Here is a 14,191-nt window from a genome sequence, read left to right on the forward strand (position 1 = left end):
CATGATGGTCCTTGCAGTTCTGAAGAAAAGTAGAAAGAACTACGGCCAAAATTGACAATGAAAGGCCCTGTGTGATTTATAGAGGTACCCAATTCAACAAAAAAGGCACATTTAAGGGGCCTACGGAGTGGGGCTGTCTCAAATTCCTCACTCCGCCCCTGGGGTAGGATCAGCTCTGGCATGGGCTGTGTACTCCAGGCTGGGAGGGGTCCATGTTCCACCCTGAAAGCATCAAGCCTCTGACCCTGTCATATACTTCCACCACTTCTTCTATGTGCACCTCATATGAGAGTTTGCTAACTACCTGGGGTTATCTAAGCAAGAAGTCTACATAAGCTTTTCTTTCCTTGTGCAAAGTTCCAAGTTAAAGAAATGTGGCTGCAAAGATAAAAACCATCTTGGTATTCTTGAATTGGTCCTCTTGTTTTAGGCCACGAACACCAGGTGTGCATTCTCAGTCACCAGTTTGAGTTTCCTTTCCATACAGTTGATACCATAAACTGTGGCAGGCCCAACATACAGCCAGACACTGTAGCTCAGAAATAGGGTAGATGCTCTCTCTGGGGAATAGTTTTTCACTCACACAAAGGATAGGGCACTCTTCCCCATGGTTTAATTGCGACTTCCCCTGGTATACCAGAGAAGCCTTGTACTGTAGAAGGAATTCTCTTAAAAACACAGTATGGTCATCTCTGGACTGTGGCATAGTTTGGACTTTATTTCCTTAAAAGGTCTCTTTGCCCCACAGTCCCAGTCCAAGAGATTCATTGCTCACTGCTGTGGTATGTATTGACCCACTCCGCCATGCTATGCGGCATCACACTGCCAGTTATGGGGAAAGAACCAGCAACAATGGCGGCAAAACCCTTGTGCACGCCAAAAACCTACAAAAACCATGTGCTTTAGCACACAAAAAGATGGATGCGCAACCTACCACCCATGGTGCATGTGCATTGGATTAGAGCACACCCTGTAGAAATGTGCCAGTGGGCTCCATGACCAGCAACCAGAGTGCAGAGAGAGAAGCAGCACTTTGCAAATGAAACCCAAAAACATGCCTACAAATGACATTTGCTTTGTTGCCAAAAACTCCAAAATGCCTATAAAACAACACTATTCAACATCCACAATCTTGACTGGTGCTAAAATCCATGCATCAAATGAAACATTGTGAAACATACAAAGTTTGAAAACTGACAGCCTCTATGCCAAAATCTGGGTGCACTACCCGGGGCTGCCTGAATGACAGCTGTCAGAGGAGTACTGAGGAAGCTTTAAAAGACCTAAAACTAAAATGTCTGCTGAATTAGCAAACATAAACAGGATTGTTGCCAAAAAGGAATACAGATTTTAGTGGTGTTTTTGATTCCACAGATTTTAAGGCCAAGAAAGAAATGTATTTGTATGTGATGCAACAAATGTGGGTTTTGCTAAGTTTAAAAGTTAATTAACTTGGCTGAAGCTGCCAGAACTGGAAAAGCAGGTTTTTCTCCCAGAGGGAGGGGCTTCCTCTCAGCAGAAACTCACTAGGAGGTGTTAATTGCAGGTTGGAACAGAATCTTGCCTACAGAAAGCAAAGGAACAATGACAAAGCTGCAGCCCAGGAAACTGGAAGTGTTAAAGGGGTTGTAAATGGCCTCTGGAAGGAACAAGCAAGGAGGGGGATGCCCTGGACTGCAGGTAGACAAAAAGAGGTGGAGCCAAGCGACCATCTGTTGCTAAACATGAACATAGAACACATTTTAAAAGACTTATAACTTGCTATTCAAAATGGTAAAAATATAAAAATGACAGAGTTGTTAATTTAATTTCTGGCTGCACGTGTGAAGAGGTGGCAACACTGTGTGACATGTTCTGGACAGGAATGGCAAGATGTGTGGTTTTATGCAAAATGTATTACTGTTAGAATTGTGAAAATGTACACGGATATCCCTATGTTAAACACGCACACTTGTGGAAATTTGCAGAAAAATTGGAAAGTGTGTTCATAGCGAAAAGGGCAAAAGGCTGTAGAAAGTGGAGACAAGATCTCACCACTCCGGGTTTTTGAGGAATAATTGCTATGTAAAATATGGCATCTTTGTGTGCGATTTGTAAAAAGGTGACCAATGTAGAAATTTACATTTAATAAAACATCAGATTTTGAGACCAGTGGATAAAGGGAGGCCTCAGAGGATTGTAAAGCAAATCATAAAACGTGACATCACCCAGCCTTGATCCAATCACTCAAATCGCAAGGCGAGATGAAGTTTGGTCCAATCCCAGCTCACACGGTTTAGCTAAGCCGGCACACACACACCCTTCACGATGTCATTCTATAGCATAGAGACAGCTGACAACACATAGGAACTCACAGATCCAGCCACTTTCCTGATTCCGGCGAAGCACTCTGATCCAGCTTCTACATCCAGCTTTAAATATTCTTCCAGATCCAGATGCCAAATCTCTTGCCAGCAATAGAGACTATTGATTTCCAGCAAGGCCCCAAATCCTCAAATGTATTCTCTCCACTCAGTAAAGCGCTGTGTGGTGTGAGAAGGCCTTTTGAACCAGTATCCAGAAATTCTCTGGCTTGCCACAACTAGGCTCGCCTGAGAAACTCTCCATCCAGCTGATCCAAATACCCACAGACTAGGAGAGAAGATCCTGTGCCAATCCGGCGACCGGCTTGAGGATACAGTGCCATGCCGGATGTGCGTTCTTTCCTAGACCAGACCCAATCCTGACCAGAGCTGACGGTTCCATTTAAAAACTGATCCTGTGAGTATGAATAGGAAGAACTGTGGCCCATAGAATATGTCCTTTGCATAGTCTTATCCATATCTCAGACCCATCCTATCTTTCATTGAGAACCAGTATTTTTAGGAGTATCTTTGCCTTGTCTTATCCCTATCCAACCCATCCTATCTTTCCTTCAGAACCTGTATTGTTAGAACTATCTTTGCGCTGACCCTTTTCTGATCTGAAGAAGTCGAGTTTCCTTATCAGGTGGGTCACCCTGATCCAATGACTGTAATCTCCCTGTGTGGTATTCGCTTCTTCATAGTCACCCTCTGTGCGATTCTCCCGTTATTGCGAATATCGCGCAGTGAAAAGTTTGCCGCGATTTTACAAATCGGAGAGGTTTACACGTGTAAAATAGCTTTTAACTGCTTCCGACTTGGACCTTAAGATTTCAATTGTTTTCTGCTGACCAACTCATTGTTTGTGATTGTATGCAACTGTTCAAAGTGGCTCCCATAGGAATTTATAACAATTACAGTAATTTTGACCATATTTGGTGTTTTTGCCCAGTCCATTATAAAGACAATCTTGAAAGCCAGTCTGACAGCTGAAAAGTCAATTCCGTTTTGCTCTTGTGCTTGCTGGGGGAAAGTGGGACTGACATTCTGTTTGATATGAGCTATTCCTGAATACCTGCTCTCTCCTCCTATCTTTTTACATTGCCTATTTGCAGGTTGAGGGGTGTTGCAGGGGGAACTTCTAACCAAAGTGCTATCTGATCTGAACCTGCTCATTACTTACTCCTCATGTATTAAAGATATTATTCAGTGTTCTGTCACCCCATTGGTGATTGTTGTATATCTATTAAAACATATTGTGATTAAATCTTAAATACATAAATACATATTTACCTTTGCAAACCAGCTTGATTCCTGGTTCAGTGTGACAGGGGGGGGTTCCAGGAGAAGGGTGTGATATGAGTGGTATATCATTCAGAATATTGAACTTTTAGACAAAAATAAATAAGGATTTCAGTTGTGTACTACATGCTGGGCTTTGACTTGGGGGTGTGCCAGATTGAAATAACTTACACTGCAGCATACGGGGAGAGGAACACTAAACCCATATCCCCAAAGGAAATGTGCGCCTTTTCTTCACTGTACTGCCTACAGTTTCAATTGTTTCAGTTATCTTGAACTACTGTTACTGCTTTAAAGTGTAAAGTGATCTCACCCACAGTTTACACTTTAAAACAGTAACAATGCTTCAAGATAATTGAAAGAAATACAACTGTAGGCAGTATGGAGAAGAAAGGAGTGCAATGCAATAAAGTAAAGTGAGTAAAAGATCCAGATGCAAAGCTTTCAAATCATTAAATGTAAGCAAAAGCAGTTATGGGGTACTCTCCCAATCTCACCAGACTAGGGGTTATTCGGGGAGAGTGGGGTAATCCGTGGCCACAACAGTAGAAAATAATCCATAAGGGCTGACCAGTACCACAAAAGCAGTGGCTTGAACAACAGGAGTAAAGCAAAAGGACTTTAGACTTTACATAGCTCTAAAACTCAGGTTAAGGTTCAAGACAAAGGAAAAAGCTAGGGGTTCCATTGAAGTTAATGGAAGGAAGGTGGCTAAAGAAATCTTTCCGAACACAGGCCTTCCTCCATGGCCCTTATTCCAGCTCCCACCAGCTCTTAGAATAATCATTGTTTAGTTTGGCAGGCTCTTACCCTTCCCAAAGATTCATGAGCTCACCAAAAACTTGAATTTACAACTCCTCATTCTCAGGCATGAAACCCAATTCTTAAACAAGATGCAATGAGTGCAGTTTGATGCTGCCATGATCACATATTGGGAAGACTACTGCAACACCCTTTACTCCGTCCTCCATTAATCTATCAACTTCAGCTGAATAACAATGATGCAGATTGATTGGTCCTGGGTTTGGAACACTATGGGCACATTACAAAGGCTCTGATTGCCCTTCATTGGCTCCCAGAACCAGCCTGAATTGTATTGAGAACCCTTTGCACCTTAGACAAAGCTTTCCGGGTATCTTGGTCTGAGTACTTATTATTGAGGCTAAACAATACCCACCACCCAGATCCCTGAGATCGCCTGATACAGATAGTTGGTTGCTGCAAATTCCATAAACATGAAATGGTCGGAAATCCCTTGACACCGTAGGCACTGTGGTAAGTCAGGCATAGCAGACAGACAGGTGAACATGATTCAACTATGATCTTTATTAAGAAATTAAAGAAAACCTCTCTAATCTATTCTAACCTGCCAACTAACCCATCACTTATGAAAGAAAGAAAAGAGAATCTGAGCTTGAACTCAGGATAGGGTTACTTCCCCCAGTTAGTACCATAGTGCAGGCTGGTATTCTGACCCTCACCATACACTTCTTACAATCTCCTCCACTTCTGGATTAAGTGTCAATGAGTTCCAAGAAAACAAATGTCTCTCAGCTTTCTTTTAGGTCAAGAAAATGGGGCTCATTCCAAGGTTGAGAGTGCGGTTAAAAAAGTGGCACTATTACCGTTACTGACACTTTTCCTGCACGCCAAACTGCGAGTTTGCCATTGGAGTGGCCCGATTTACCTCCAGTCAAGAATGGAGGTAGGTCAGGCACCCCACCAGCAAAAAATAGCCACTGTTACCGATTATACTGGAAACCCCTCATTGGAGTCCTATGGGACTCATCGAATGGGGATTTACCTACCCTTGCCGGCACCTGGAATCTGCTGGGAATTCCAACAGACCAGGTGCCAGTAACGGTGTTACCGTCTGGTGATATCCCTCTGGATTTGCTGTTGGGATACCACCAGACTTGGGATGAGCGCTAATGTCCCTGTCATATATTCCAGACAGTCTTTACTTTATCCCATCTCCTGGGAAAACTCTTCCAGATCTGGACAGGGTGGAAGTTACAAAAGAAACAAAGTTCACTCATTGGGCCTCATTATGAGTCACCCGGTATGGAAATAATGGTGGCGGTAAACCCGCCGCCACCGTTGTTTCCATACCATGTGATCTCGAGTCCTGCAGGCGGAGGTGTCATTCCTGCCAGGTCTGACCTGGCGGGTTTAACACCGCCCGCCTGCAGGTGGACGTGGAAACACCAGCACCATCACGAGACAGTGCCGGTGTTTCCATGGTCCCCATTCCCATTGAGTCCTATGGGACTCAATGGGAATGGGAATTTACCGAATTCCGCCTCCGGAATTCCCGGGTCACCGGGGTTGTAATGCCCCGGTAATTCCGGGAATCACGGAGGCGGAATGTTAATACGAGTCCGGCGGTAACCGAGCCGGAAAAACCAGCATGTTACAGCCGGACTCGTAATGAAGCCCATTGTCTTTTCTGAATGTTTCACCATCTCACCCTTGAAAATGTCTTGGACTTGGTCAGTCCTGTTTAGTGTTTCTTTTCATTCAGTCACTCATGGGGTAAGTGTTTTCTCAACCCTGAGAGGATGGTGGGCCTGTCAGCCCTGATTGGTAGTTTGCTTGCTCAACCACTCTTGGGGTGTTCTTAGGCTCGGCCCTGTTTAGGCTATGGGCCTGTTCAGACCTGCTTGGTAACTTCTTTCAACCAACTCCTCCTGGGGTACTCTTATGCTCAGCCCTGCATGGGCTTGGGGCCTCGTCAGCCCTATCTGGTAGTTTACTTGGCCTCCTTGGGTATTCTCATGCTCAACCATGATTGGTGGTTTGCTTTGCTCACCCCATCCAGGGGTATACAGATTTGTAGTCAAGCCTGTGCTTTGCTTTGGCTTCACCATCCTCCACCTACACTCAGTACAGCGCTGCATACCTCTCTTCCAGCGGGGTCTCCATGGCTTCAGCATCTCAGAACAGTGAGGTTCTGTGGTTCAGACCTGGCTGGGGTCTGCATGATTGCCTCCCTCTCATTGGTGGCCCCGTTTTTTAATATGCTGGCTCTGCACATCATTTTGGAGGAACATCAGCCCGCTGCTACCGGCATGACCTCGGTTTCTTCACCTGCGGTGGTACCAGGCATTCAGGGTTCTCCGCCCGTGCCCAAGCAGCAGCTTTTCACAGGCTTCCTTGAATCTCTCTCAGCCACATTAGCAATATGCTTTTTCCTCTTACTGTGAGGGAGGGACTCCCTCCTGTGGTTGGTTGCACATGCCGGCATTTCTCACACTCTGGCTGTGTTCCTCTATTGTTGCTGGCATCCAGTGGTATTTGAGTTCCTCCCTTGAAGGCAAGTGAAGATGCCATTGTTCCTTGTCTTCTTCATAAGGATGTAACAAATACAGGCCATAAACCAAGCCATCCACATTAAAGGGACCCTGTATATGCTTATCTTGTTCAACCACCATGTAACCAATACACATTGAGGATTAGAGAAGTAACAGGAGGAGAGACGGAGTTGGTATTTGTGCATTCCTTGTCCCCAGAGTGAGAGGCAACCCCCAATGGGATCCAGGTCTGCTTTCTCTGTCCCCTAGGGAAGGTATTGAGTAGCAGGCTCAACTCCCTAGTCCCAAAAAGAGTGTACATTCCATGGATTCCTCACATCGCCCACCCCTGGAACATTTTCACGTAAGAGCTTAAATCAGAGGAAAGTAATCCACACTTCAGGGGAAAAAAACTCCTCTTCAAAAAATACCTTCTTGTCTCTTGAATGGTTTAACCTGCAATTCACCTGTGCTACATTCTACCACCTTCCACTTCCTCCTCCTCCACTACTACTCTTTTGCTCGGTGTCTGGTCAAAGGATCGAATACAAAGGGTTGAATGGCCAAAGGATCGACACCAAAGGATCGAAAACCAAAGGATCGATTTTTTTTTTAATTATATATTTTTGGGGGGGGGTTCGTTTAGTGAAAAAAGTGGTTTTTACCACAAAAACGAGGGTTAGAGGGGACCCCCCTCCCCCCCCCAAAAAAAAAAAAAAAAAAAAAGAAAATGTAAAAAACAAAAAAAAAATTGGATCCTTTGGTGTTCGGTCCTATGGTGTTGATCCGTTGACCATTCAACCCTTTGGTTGTCGATCCTTTGACCTACAACCCTTTTGCTCGACTATCACCTGGTTACTGGCTGCTCTTCTCCAATGAATGCATTGTTGCTCTATGGGCACCTGGCAAGCACTTGCTGTACTGCACTTGTTCTTGTACTACGAGGCTGGGTCCTCTCTAATCTGACTGTGTTACTGCACTTACAAGATAACAGAGGATGACGGTGACCAAAAGTGCTTTTAGAGAGCCCCTTTGTGCAAGAAGTGAACTCACAGTCTCTAGATATTTGTATCCCAGCCGAATATTAGATACACAATTTCTCCCCCTGTATGCACCACATAACCCTCAGGTCCAATCACCGTCACTACAGTATCTTGTCTCAGCACAGTCAAATTGTGTCGAGCCTGATTTGTCAATGAAGGAAATAATAGCAGTTGTTCAGACCCAATTTAGGGGTAAGGCACCTGATTCTGACCTAATCCGTGCCCAGATCTAGCAAACTTTGACTTATTGTTGTGGGGTGCAATTTTAACACAACTTTTTAACTGCGTCAAGAATAACATGATTGTGCCATCACCATGGAGAAACGCTGAGATCATACCAATTTTTAAAAAAGGGAATACCTCTTCACCACCCTGTTGCCGATCAATTTCATCGATAAATAGCCATGGGAAGATATTTGTCAGGGCACTGTTCAACTGGCTGATGAGGTGGGCAAAAACGAAATACAATAATTAAGACCTGACAGCTGGCATTTCGAGTCTAATAGAGCAATCCCTTACAGTAGTCCTCCTAATCATTAAGAGCAGAGATCTAAAAAAGAGAAATTCTATTTTAACGTCAAATGTCTCTTGATTTAGTGAATCAATCTAAACTGTGGCAAATCTTAAACAACTTGAATATTCCTACAGATTTGCTAGCTTGTATTATGACATGATGTGACAATGATGAGGCTTGGGTCACATTTGGTAGGGAATGTCAAAGATCCAAATCTTTTGATTTCAGGGTGGGAGTAAGATAGGGTTGTGTTCTTGCTCATCAATTTTTTATATTACATATACATTACCTGGACCAGACTTTAAAAATTGTGACTTTAGATGTCCCTAAAAATCGGGTAAAAACGTATTCCACTGTTACTCTTTGCAGACGATGCAGTGAAGATGGCCAAAACAGAATTACCACAGTTTAAGTTCTGTAAAAGGCTAGACTTACAGATGAATGTGTGTAAAACGAAAAAGGATGATTCTAGGAAGAAAAACTAAAACACAACTCAATTTTCATTCAATTATCTGGGGATACATTTTGCTGATAATAATAAATGGACTGCCCACAAGAAAAAGGCTCTCATACACATGCAACAAACAACATTAGCATCAGTGCTTTCTACACTGTTACTCTTCTATGAAGTCAGCACACACTGTGTATAATGCCCAGGCAAGTAAGATATAGTTGTAAAGTATGAGGTCTCCCCACCATAGATAAGTTATTAAGGACAGAGAACCTTTTTTTTAAAAAAAAAAAGATATTTGGCGTACCCATATCATCAAATAATCAGAGCTGGATATCCCTTTGGGCAAAGATATGGCTAAGGGCAACAGAGACATTATTAAACACATGGATCAGAGAGCTCTGGTCACACCACTCTTCACATAATATACCGTGGTTTAAATGACTAACATCCAGACTAGACTGGTGGACAAAGAGAGGGAAGCCTGGTTCACATATCTGGAAGAAATCAGCACACTGGGTATTATGCCTGTAGGACAACCTGATGTCGAAAAGGGTACAAGACAGATGGGTGAAAGATTTTGACAGACCTTCAATGGCCAAATACCTCAATATGACCCAGTAGTACATCAATAATGTGTACCTGGCCGTGAAGGGTTTACAAGGAAAATAGAACACACTTTTAATTTTCTGTCCAAGGTATAGTACACCCAGAAAACATTTCTGAAACCATTATTGCATATAGTGGAGCCAATTGGTAATCGGAATGTAGAAAAGAGATTATTTGCACTTGATAACCTGATGTTCCTACACAAATTGGTAACCGATACCGAACTAGTGCTAAAAAGAAGTTCACTCCCAATGCAGACTAACGGGGAAATATACTGCTTCGGATGAGTTGGTCTATCAAGCTGTTATTTAGTTTGTTTTGATATTTTAGAATTGTTTTATTGGTGACTTATGTTAAGGACAGTGTTAACAATGACATGTGCGATGTAATGTTTTATGTGATTTACCCGTGCTAAACAATTTTCTATCTACTTATCATGATCTGAATCTCCCCTAAACTGTGAATGATAAGATGTCCCCTCTCCCCCTCTTTTAGCTATGGGGGTTGTTTGAGATATTTTGCAGCATTTTTGGTGAGCCATTTGGGGTATTTCGTGGTATTTTGTTGAGCCCTATATATACAGGACTGCCTGGTATTCTTCTTCTACCGGGATCATAAACGGTAAGCCAAGACAGGACCTGGTGTGCCCTAAATCACGATTTCATCATCATGTGGTATTTTATCTACAATACCACTTTGATGGTAAACCAAAATACACTTCCAGAGACACCTGAATGCTGTTAATCATATAAATAGCCCCTAAAATGGACCCAATTGACAGTGACCAGTTTTGTTTAGTATGTTACCACATGTGGCAAAAGGGAATACTGTCTGCAGTAAAATGAGTTTACCACTTGTTTTACATCAGTCTTTATACTATCACAATTAGTTAGGAGACATAATAAACCGACCAAGGCTAAGTGATTTGTTTCTTTTAGTTCTCTATAAAAAATGAGAATTCATAATATGAACAAACACATGTAATCAAAGCACTATGCTAGTTTGCAGGATGTCACCTGTGATTCAAAATGAAATAAACAAAAACACATACATTTCATTAGAAACTTCCCTCAGTCTTTTCTCATAACAGGCTTCAAATACCCGTCTTTTAGCGTTGCAATTAAAAACATTGTTATCAAAAGACCTTGGCACACGGCATTAGCTTTTGGCAGCTTAAGGAAAGCTCCAGCTATATTTGACACGTTTTACATGGAATGAGTAACACAAGAAAAATATCTGTCTCCGTTTAAGAACGCACTTTCTAGGCTGCAACTGTTTAAAAATTCACTTATCAAGGGCCCTTGAATAAGAACCCCCGTTTGTTAATTTATGACAACATTCACCAGACTACACACTCCTCAATTTATTTACCAGAATCTCACCTAAAATATGCTTATTTCTGTGTGCCCTTGAACTGCAAAGCGGTACTCCCACTTCACTCAGCTTTTCCGTCATCGCACAGAAATTCTCTTTATCTGCTTCTCTCCCCCCTCGGCAGGACACTCAGTAAAATCTTCTGAGATATAAAGCCAGTCTGCTTGCACCTTCAGAAACTGCAGCACACCCACTCAGAATACAAGAGGAATTGAGTGACCCCTCCCCCTGATAGATAGCACTTTGTAAACTCTTTCTGTGACCTGCCGATGAAATGTATGTTTGCCTAAATAAAATGTAAGAAGATACCGCCTTTGTAGTGATGTCATGTGCCAAACAGAACTACCTCCCTTTAACAAACCAACTCACTAGAATGTTCTAGAGGATACGGGATCAGCCTGCTCCATTAGAAGGCAGCAAAGGGTTTCCCTGTTCTGAGAATATTTGCATTGAGCAAAAAAGGCACTATATTACGCAGCTCGCATTCCTCAAATCCTCATTGCAAGAAAACAGCCTTCATTCTCTAAGTTCATTTCTTCTGTGTTTGCCATCTCATTTAGTTTACCAATTTGCACCAACGTTTTGCACCAAAGAGTTATGAACTGAGCTGCATTGAATATTAGTAATGGCGTGGGTTAGTGGTTTTTGGCTTATTAGTAGAAACAGTACATGTTAGTTTTATTCCTCATTGCACTCAGTCCATATTACTGTGGTCTGGTGTGTCATGATAACAACAGCTAAGTTCAAACCCTCTTTTACCTTGCATGCTTCAAAGCACTCACAATACTGACTGAGACCAAATTCAGCCCCGAGTCTTATACTCTTGTCCCACACCCTTGTTGACAAATGGGATCAGTTTTCATTTCTGTTGAAATTCAGATCCTTCCTTTCCTACAGCGTGCTGCAAATTGATACTGCTGCAGTTGACAGCTTATACATTATCAACAAATACAAATACATAAATAAATGACACATTGGGCCTCATTATGAGTCCGGCGGTAATCGAGGCGGTAAAACCGCCTGGTTACCGCCGGACTCGTATTACCATTTCGCCTCCGTGATTCCCGGAATTACCGGGGCATTGCAACCCCGGTTTTCCGGGAATCACGGAGGCGGAATGGTGTTAATCCCCATTCCCATTGAGTCCTATAGGACTCAATGGGAATGGGGATCATGGAAACACCGGCAGCATCCCGTAATGCTGCCGGTGTTTCCTCGTCCGCCTGCAGGCGGGCGGTGTTAAACCCGACAGGTCAAACCTGGCGGGAACATCACCTCCCGCCTGCAGGAGTCGGGATCACGCGGTCCGGAAACAACGGTGGCGGCGGATTTACCGCCACCGTTATTTCCGGACCGCCTGATTTGTAATGAGGCCCATTGAGTTGAAACTGGGCAATTATTGAAGGATGCGTTAAAAGGTATGATGGTGCTGTATCCCGGGTGCAGGCTCAGGCCCCAGGAGGCGCTGCCTGATGAAGGTCCCTAAAGTAGAGCATGCTCTACTGAGTGGAGGAATCTGATCACATCTTCTTTGACATTATGCAGAAAGTTATAGGTACGGAAGCGTTTGATATGGATTTCATGGTCAGATTCTCACAATTAATGCACCCCAGAGTTGGAGGTAGATACTTTAAATGCCTACAATGATTCCTTATGGGAATTCAAGACAAAGAAGGACGCCCTTATCACTTACGGGGGATTGCTCTCTAGTGACTGTTAAAGTATGATGCACTAGCTTCTAGGGTTTGAAAGGTCTCAAGGGGCTGATTTTGAGATTGGCTGACTTCCTCCAAAGATACTTCAAGGAACATAGTTCAGACAAACCACTCTACATAGAATCACACCTACACAGAACTATTCCCAAAAGTAGAGGTGGCCGCTCTGGGTTCGGTAGTAGGTTTGTTTTGTGCAGGTGACAGAATGCATTTAGAAGTGAGCGTGCACGTGATTGGCAAACCGTAACACACAAACGCGCGAGCACAAACGCGGCTGTGTGAACATTTTATACGATCAAGACCTTATGGGAAAATCCCATTGAAATATGCATTGTAAATCAAGCTCTTGCACTAAAGCAAATATTGACGTGATGCAAAAATGCAGTGTAAGAACATTTGTTTTTGCAATAGGGCACATTTGTCCCCAGTGCTACTTGCACTTGCAACATTGCAAAATCTATATAGTACTTTTCAACTACTCGTTCTCAAGGGAAATGCAAATCCTTTTCACTCATTTGCTGAAAACTGTGCATGCAGGCGAGTATTCCCACTTTTTTGCAAATGGATTCTGAAATGTTTATTAAGACAATTCCATACTGAATTGCATAAATCTTTGTCTGTTTGCTATTGTTCTGAACCATAGCTGACACCACTCGGAAAAAAATCAAATGTACATTTTTATTTTGCCAAAGTTTCGTGCATTTGTTAAATTTTCTTTAAAATACTTGTGGACTGAAATGACTGTTCGGCCATATAAAGCAAAAATCTGCTTCCTTTGTTTGGAAAGCCGCCAGCAATGCATGAGGGTGTCACCACTTCAAGGTCACTTGTTAATGTCTGATTTTTTTTCAGCTAATAGAAACGGCATGTTATGTGTATACTTTTTCTCACCAATGAGTCATGAGCACAAAGACGATGCAGCTATAATCATATTGGTGTCGTTGCAAACACGGGTTTACTATGTAATTGTGTACTTTAGTCATAATTCATTTACAAGTGATGAGTACCTGCTATATCAGATTTTGTAGCAGGTGGAAGTGAGGCATCACTTGACAGCTGATTAAAACCGCTCCGGGATGAGGGGACCGCCTCCTGCCTCCGGTGACAGGTGCTGCACAAGAGGCAATGTCATGACAGGTTATTGGAGACCTCGCTAAATACATGAAATGTTCGCTGCTGTCGTTTCGAAAATTGGAACCAATCCTTATGATATGATGGGTTATTTATGATGCGCTTAATACCCAGAGGTGTGGTGCTCCATGTCGTCTTGTATCCAAGCTCAGCACGTTGCCCCTGAGCTATCCTCCCGAGAGTTCACATTTAGAGAAGTCAGCACCAGTGAGTCCAGAATGAAGGATCTATATCTAGAATGCGGATTCCAGATCAAAAGTCTACATTCCGAAAGTTCAGGCTTTTATAAATGGGCCACTGCTAGTCCCTTTCGGGGGAGAGAGGGTCTCGCCCAGAGTCCTTCTCCACTGTGCTGCACCATCTAATCCTCCCCCTACCTGCTCCGAAACCCCCTACACTTATCTGCTGGGGTCTCTG

The sequence above is a fragment of the Ambystoma mexicanum genome, chromosome 1q (assembly GCF_040938575.1).
Source record: "Ambystoma mexicanum isolate Mex_15411 chromosome 1q, UKY_AmexF1_1, whole genome shotgun sequence".
Lineage (NCBI taxonomy): Eukaryota > Metazoa > Chordata > Amphibia > Caudata > Ambystomatidae > Ambystoma > Ambystoma mexicanum.